This window comes from Pteropus alecto, unplaced genomic scaffold (genome assembly GCF_000325575.1).
Source record: "Pteropus alecto unplaced genomic scaffold, ASM32557v1 scaffold141, whole genome shotgun sequence".
Lineage (NCBI taxonomy): Eukaryota > Metazoa > Chordata > Mammalia > Chiroptera > Pteropodidae > Pteropus > Pteropus alecto.
Window position 1 is genome coordinate 394,097 of NW_006430459.1, and position 8,464 is coordinate 402,560.

The following is an 8,464-nucleotide window of genomic DNA, read 5'->3' on the forward strand; positions in this document are numbered from 1 at the left end:
CAAAGTCCAGTTTCCTTCAGCTACCATATATTCGATCCCCTTTACCCCATCTACCTCCGCACTCTACTTGTATATCTTGTTTCTTTTGTTTGCCTTTATCTCATATTTTTAAAGATCCCAATAAACCTTTGGAATCCCCCTTATTCCCAAATGCTCCCTTCTGAAGTCTCCATCCTCCTGCATCCGTGATGGAGACTAACTGCTCTCTAGACTTCTCGCTCAGTTGACATCCCGTGACTTCCTTCCATTGATCTCCTCGGTTTGACCATCTCGGTTTATACCTCATTTTTACACACGTACTCAAGGAACATACTAGAAAAAGGTGCGTGGGGATTTAATTTCCTTGAAAGGTCTTGTTCCTTTGCTTGTAAGTTGGTTCCCTCCTTTTTGGGTGCATTTAGGATTTACTCTTCATGACTGGTGTTTTGGAATCTCCTGTTAATCGGCTTTGATGGTTTTTTAAATTTTGGTTTACTTTTCTGGGTGCCTGATACGCTCTTTCAAATGTAAGGTTTATATTTTTCTTCAGCTCAGGAAAATTGTCTTATGTTATTATTTTGGTAATTTCTTCCCATTTTTTTTCTATTCTTCCTTTCTGGAATTCCTATCAGTCATATAGATGCAGAAATGCCACATCGCTCTGAATTCAGTATTAGTAAGTATAGTCCATACATCCCATAGTTAGAAAGGGAAGGAAACACTTTATACCCTGAGATAAACTAAGAAAACCAGGGTACCCTATTTAGTTTTAGCTCCCTCAAAATAAGGCAATCATTAAGACTTTCCCGTCAGCTACTGACCCTAAAGAAACAATTCCTCCTTCCTTTTATGATGACAATGCCAGCAGATAAGCCACAATCCTTAAAAATGCTAATCATGTGAGAAATGTATTGTTTTACACCATAAACTAAGTGTAAGCTCAGTAACCACATTGCTAATCTTGTAATTTTTGTTTTTACTCTCCACCCTGCTTTTAAATACCTGTCTACTCCTTTTAGAGCCTGGACTGCCTTGCAAGCCTTTCCTACAAGTAAATTTCTTCGCTACCTAAAAGTATTTGTCTCTGAGGCTTCTTCTGTTGCTCAGATCCCAGACATAACCAAACAAGAAGGAATAATAATGATTAGGGTATAAATCTACTCTTTTGCGATTTGGGATATGCCAGTTATTTAAATTTACAATCAACTTTTTATTACATTTATAATCTTCACTAACTATGAAGAATTGTCTAACAGAACTTCTTGAAAGACTCATAACCTAAATGGATTTAAAGAGAAAAAATTCCAAGGTTACTAATTTTATACTTAGTTTATGGTGGGAAAACAGTGATTTTCTCGCACGGTGGTTCAGATATGTTGAAAAGTTCCGCGAGTCACATCAGAATTCCAGGCCCTCAGCAGAAAGGTGGTGACCATTCTACTCGTACGTCACATAGAATTTGGCAAATGTTTCATCATGTGCTCATACAAGATGTTTAAAGAAGACTAGACAGCAGCCATTACATGTGAGAAGGGGGCTGGATGGAGAAAAGAAAGTCTTAATACTACACTTTGGAGCTAATGATACGAACATAGCAGGACCGACTGACAATCACTGGCTGCTTGCAGAGAAAGTAGTCTGTTTGCTGGAATCTGCCGAAAAAGTAACCAACTGACATGCCTGGATGCTGGGAATATTTCCTATGCTTGCTGTAAAGATACTCCCATCACTTGAAACGGTGGGCGTCAATGAAAGCTGGGACGCAGATGGCACTCAGAGGCGAATGGCTTATTTTGAAAGCCAAATGCATTGCCTAATTGCCACATTTATAGATCTGAGGTTAAAGGACAAACTGTTTTCTAGTGCTTTCAAGTGTAAAACAGCAAACGCTGGCAAAAATATTCGAAAAATGTATATATGCAGCAATCTTTAGAGTGTTTTTGAAAATAATCGGAAGAATCTGCTTTAAGCACCTCGCAAAGCTACTAGGTACTGAGAATTATCGGAAAACCTTAGTAATAAATAATAGTATAGTACTGGGATCTTACTATATGACAGAGCCAGTATTACAAATTAACGTGGGGAAGATAGGTCATCTAGTAAACAATATTGGTAAAATTGGCTTGTTGCATGGAGAAATAGGAATGTGTATACATTTTATACCATGTACAAAAATAAACTTAGATGGATTAAAGAGCTAAGGGCAAAAAATAAAACTATAAAGACAAGAAAAGCAAACCAAGGAGAATATCTTTGAGACCTCATAGAGTAGTACTTAAATAAACCTCCAAAAGCACAAACAATAAGGTAAGAAGCAATAGATTTGACTATACCAAAATTTAAGATTTATTTTCAACAGTGGATACCATAGACAAAGTTAACAGGAGGGTGAGAAAGATACTTGCGACATCTAAAATCAAAGGATTGATATCTAGAATGAACAAGAAACCTCTTCCAAGCAGTAGGTAAAAGACAGGAACCCCACTAGGAAGATGGACAGAGGACACAATAGGCAACACCACGCCTGTCATCATACACCAAGAGGAGCTCTCACTAAGATCCAAAAGGAGACACACAGAGAATGTTTCCTGAAATAGTATTTTGGAGAGCAAGGATGGGAGTATATCTGATACACACCATTAGACAGGTCGAGCTGTAAGCAACGGTTACAAATGAGGAATTAAGTTTACGTGCAGACAAAAGGCTAGTATTCAAAACGTGATGTTGCATGAAAAGGTCAAGAAAGGAATGGATATTTAAAATATAATTCTATTTCTTTAAATAGAATTGAATAATGTTCACATTTTTTCAAAGATACGCATACATCCAAACACTCACATGGAAGTTGGATTGGAAGGACATTCACTAAATACACAAGAGTGAGCTAAGAAGAAAAGCGGAGGGGGGATGGGAAATGAAATGGAAAATAACAGAAAATAAAACAAAAGGGGCTTCACACCATCTGATGGCATTATTGTGCCTTAAACTATGGAGTATGATCGATTTGGTTCTGCACATCCAAAGCCACACAGAGATCGAAAATCAAGTAGCGTCAAACTACCCTTGAAAATCCTCAAATCACAATTCATTCATTTAACAAATATTTATTTAGCACTTTTCTGGATGCTCGAGATCCAACAATGACCAAAAGTCCCTCGCCCGTGGAGCTCCCCTTCCAGCAGGAGGGGAGACAGTTACTAAGTGATAAATATCATAACTAAATTACTTAGCATGTTAAAAGGTAATACATGCTGTAAAAACACAGAAAGCAGAATAAGGGGAATCAGGAGTGCTGGGGGTGGGGACTGCAACTTTGAACCAGATGCTCAGGGTAAGTTTCATTGATCCACTGACATTGGAGCAGAGATGCGAAGGTGTGAGAGAGCTCGCCCCAAGGATCCAGGCAGAGCGACCAGCCAGGCGATGGGAGTCGGATTGTGTCGGGCCTCATGAGGCCACTGGAAGGATGTTGGTTTTTACTTTGAGAGACAAAAATGAAAGACCATTGCAGAGTTTTGAGTGAAGGAGCGATATGACGATGATAACAAACACACATGCAGACTTTACTCTGTGTCAGACTTTATAAAAAAAAGAACTTGACAGTTATTAGTGCATTTAATCTTCACAGCATTCCGCTGGCATATAGGTACCATTCCCATCCCCGTTGTCCAAGAGAAGAAACTGAAGCAGAAAAGGTTAGGAAGTCACCCGAGGCTACACAGCTAGTACCTGGCAGAGTCGGGCTGCAAAGCCAGGTGAGGAGGCCCCAAAGTCCACCCACTTAGGTCCTAGTGGGACTTCAGTTGTAAAAGCTCACTCGGCTGTTACCATCAAACGGAGTGTTGAGGCGTCCCATGTGTCAGCAAGCCCATTGCTGCCAACTCGCCCCTCTGCACTGGGAGAGACTTCCACGTCCATTTGAACATCAGATGATATCCTTGGCTTGCACTCAGGAGCTACAGCAATACTGGTTGCAAAATGTCCATCTCTAAGCACTGGAATCATGCTCAGACGGAGTTTCAGCCAAGATTAGAAGCTCTCAGTAGTGAAACCAACTAAGACTACATCTGGACCATGTCTCTATCTCATACACACCCCGGGCCATAAATTCATGGACGGGCAGCAACAATCGCCCTTCTCCCTCCCCTGTCCCATGCCTTTTGCCAGCAGGCATGTTCGAATGAGCATAAGTTAGAGTCTTAGGGTGTATGACTCCTCTATCCAACCGTAGCTGAGCCGTCCGATCCATCCTCCCTTTTCTCTATTGCCAGAAAGGACTATTTACTGACCAAGGCTCAGGACACTTGCCTGCTTCTTCTCACCTTTTCTTCCTTTCTAGAGCTTGCACTCCCTCTGGCTCTCTGGCGCTTATTTGCCCCTCCTTCTATTTCTACCAAGCCTTGACCAACGCACGCCACAAACTGGGGACTTTTCTAGGTGCTTCCTACTTTCTTAACTGCTGACTTCGGCTCTTCTAATCTGTCCCCATTCCTTTGTGTGTCACTCTTTCCTTGGCATCTCCTCTCCAAAGTACAGATGTTTTTCCAGAAGACTTTTTTTTTCTTTTTTTTTTTTTTTGCCAGGGCAGAACCCTGTGTTTCTTAGTTAATTGCATTGATTTTCACATTTCCCCTTTTCTAGATGAAAACAAACTGTTCTATGTTATAGTCTCACTTAAGAAATAGAGAGAGAATTATAAGGCATAAATCAGGAGCTTCGGCTCTAGCGTGTCCTCGGCACTTTGAGCCCCAATGCAATGGGAATCATAATTCTCCTCCTCCTAGTTTATGCAGTTATGAGAATCAAATGCAAAATACAAATGACTGTTTACAAGGGATGCGTGTGGCTAATATAGATTACCCTTCATAGGGAACACACACAGAACCACTCAGTGGGAACCTGAGCTTTCTCTTTTGATGACGGATTCCATCTCTGTTAGGACTGAATCAGCAGGTCTTCGATGAATGCATGCGAATTCAAGTGAATCAATGAAATGCCATTAAATGTTATGTGTTGCTTCTGTTTCAAAGCGTTTTTAGACCTTATTTAGCTAAGTGCAGGTGGGTGGCAGCCTGGAGGTGGGGATAATGGCAATAAAGAGAATCAACTTGCTCTGTTGCACTAAGCCCAAGTCAGTGCTGTAAGAAACAACCCTTAGTCTACAGCCTGGGAGCACCTTAGGACGGAGATGGCTTGCTCCCGTCAGCATTTTCCCCAGCACCGAGCACAATGTTTGGCACATGGATTTATCGTGGTCTTTAGTGAAACAATGAATGAATAGCCAGATTTTAAAACAAGGCATTATGCCCAACGATATAAATGGCAACAAGGTGCTGTGGAAACAGCATCGAATATGGACTCGGAGCCCCTAAGTTTGAACCCTGCTGCGTGAACTCCATGCGTGGCATTGTGCAAGTCCCTTCTCTCCTCTCATCTTCACACATATCCAGAAAGCAATGGGGCAATGGTGGGGAGAGTGATTGACTAGGTAATTTCTAAGGACTCCCATTAACCCAGTGTGCTATTACAAGAGTGACCACAACTCGCTAAATGGTGAATTGATCAAGTACAGGGAGTTGGGATATGGCTGTGGGGCATGCCATGGAGGGATCTAAGTTCTACCCTCTGTTGGGAAATGTGAAGGAGAGCAGATGCATCAGACCCTACAGCCTCAGGGAGAAAAGCAGCAGTCCTTGTCATTGTTAAAGCATTGTCTTTGCCATGCAGAGCAATGGTACTGACCAAGGCTAGAAGCCAATATAACTGGAGAAATATATCATTGTGATGCAAAGCCTTGGCAGAAAAGAAGGAAACACCAAAGACCTGGGGAAAAGGAAGAAGAACCATAGTACATAGAACCCTAGGAAGTTGGAAGTGGGAGGGAGGGCTCTTAGCACGCATCTAATCCAATCTCTTAACTTGAAAGGGATAGCGAAACAGGCCAAGAGAGGGAGGGACACTTGACTGAAGTCAGACACACACTACATGGCAGAATCGGAACCAAACTCAGGTCTGCTGATTTCAAATCAATCAAGTACCACAGGTCACATCCCTCCTTCTTTCTCTCCTTCTCTCTTCTCTCTTCCCTCCTCCCTCTTCCCTCCTCCTCTCTCTCTCTCTCTCTCTCTCTCTAAAAAGATAAGTCTGTGAATGATTTCCATTTGGAAGAGAGAGTATGACCTGGGCATAGCTTACAAAGGAAGGAAGCAAAGTGATGAAAAGTTTAAACCTTCTCTCCATAAAAATCCACACAAATATACAATTTTGCCTGCAATTTCAAGGGGTAATCAGACTCTAGGTTAAGAACCCATGTAGTATAAGGGTTCATAGAATCTTCAAAACTTGGGGCAAGAAAGGACTCTGTCCATGAATCCTCTGACAGCTCTGCTCTTTGACCATTTTTTTTAATTAAAACATTTATCTTATACTCTTATCACCCCAGGATTGTACTACTATTGGCCAAAAGCCATTGTAATACTCAGAGAAGAATAGATATGATGTCAGCTTTAAAATAAATCAGGAGGATTAAAATAGACCAAATGAGAGTGAGCTCCTAAGTGTAGGTCATATTTTAAGATTGTATTCACAAAAGGAGTCATCCGATTTATGCATCTCTAATCATTTTATCTGCAGCATTTAAACCAGTTTTCACTTGGATTTCTGATATTATTATTGCAAAATAAAAGACGCTAGAGTTTACACCTGCATCCATCCTGTATAGAATTCACTTTTTTTTCTAATGTTCTACAGGTAAATAAAGAACACTCTCTAAAACTTCTTAAATGATTATAGATTCGTAGGGACAGAAAAAAAGTAAATCTGAAAGGCACTTCCAGGGAGGTAGAATTGTCGGGGTGACAGCATCTATCCGTAAAGCCAGGCAGTGGTTTCATAGAAGTTTGCCTGAGGGTAAGATGAAGTGAGGAGAGGTAAGATAAATCGAAGATGGGTACAAATTTGTAAGTTTGTGTTCCAACTAGGCAGCCTGTGGGACTCTGTATTTTTAAAATGTGTATATCTTTTTAAATCAATTGTTTTCATAGCTTCATTACGGTATAACTGACATACTTCAAATGTACATATTTAAGTTTGACATATGTACATACTTGTGAAGTCATCATCACAGTGAAGATAGTGAATGTATCCATTACCCCCAAATTTCCTCATTCTCCAGTAACTCCTCTTTTCCATTTCTCCCCACACTCCAATCCCGGGACATACATTGCTCTGCTTTCTGTCACAATAATGATTTATATGATTTATATAAATAGAACCATACGGCATATACTCTTTTTGTCTGGCTTCTTTCATTCAGCACAATTCTTTTGAAATTCATCCATGCTACAGCGTGTATCGATGGCTCATTTTTATCGCTGTGTAGTATTCCATTTTATATACGTACTACATTTTGTTTATTCATTCCCTTGTTGATGGGTATTTAGATTGTTTCCAGTTTGGAGCTATTAAAAATAGAGTTACTATTAACATTTGTGTCTACGGCAATGTCACCCCGAACAAGCCCGATCCCATCTGATCTCGGAAGCTAAGCAGGGTGGGTCGGGCCTGGTTAGTACTTGGATGGGAGACCACCTAGGAAGATCAGGTGCTGGAGGTGTAAAAAATAAAAAATAAAAAATAAGGGATTGTAAGCTGACAGGGTCCTTGCAATCTGTGAGGTCAATCAAGGGTTGCTTCATTTAAAAAATTTTTAAAAAATAAAAATAAAACAAAATAAAAACATTCGTTACATATGAAAGCATAGTGGACAAATGCTTTCATCATTTGGGTAAAGACCTACGAGCAGTATGCCTGGATCGTATGGTACATGCATGTTCAACTTTAAAAGAAACTGCTAAAATTTTTTCCAAAGTGGTTGTACCATTTTATTTTTCCAAAAGCAGTATGAGCGTCCCTATTGTTCTACATCCTTGCCAATGCCTGTTACAGTTGGTCTTTGAATGCTGGCCATGCTGCAGAGTGAGTATTTGCATTTCGTTAAGGTTCTAATTTGCATTTCATTAATGACTAATGATGTTTAGCATTTTTTTCTGTGCTTATCTGCCATCAATATATCTTCTTTGGTGAAGTGTCTGTTTAAATTGTTAGACACTTTTATTCATTGGGTCGTTTGACTTATCATTGAATTGTAAGAATACTTTATACATTCTATGTGCAATTCCATTCTTAGATATATGATTTGCAACTATTTTCTCCAAATATGTGGTTTGTCTTTTCCTTCTTTTAACAGTGTCTTTCAAAGAGTAAAAATTTTGAATTTTTATGAAGTCCAATTTATCCAATTTTTCTTTTATGGATCATACTTTATGTGTACCCTATCAAAGAAATCTTTGCTTAACCCAACATCTCAACAATTTTCTCCTATATTTATTTTTTTTCTAGAAGTTTTAAAGCTTTAGGTTCTACAGCTAAGCTTAGGATCCATTATGACTTTTTTTTTGTATGGTGCAAAGTATGTCTCAAAGTT

General features: G+C 39.8%; 1 pseudogene; it reads left to right on the forward strand.

Moving 5' to 3' along the window:
- The first annotated feature begins 7,471 nt into the window (after window positions 1–7,471).
- On the forward strand, window positions 7,472–7,594 carry LOC112479743 (annotated as a pseudogene).
- Window positions 7,595–8,464: the final 870 nt, after the last annotated feature.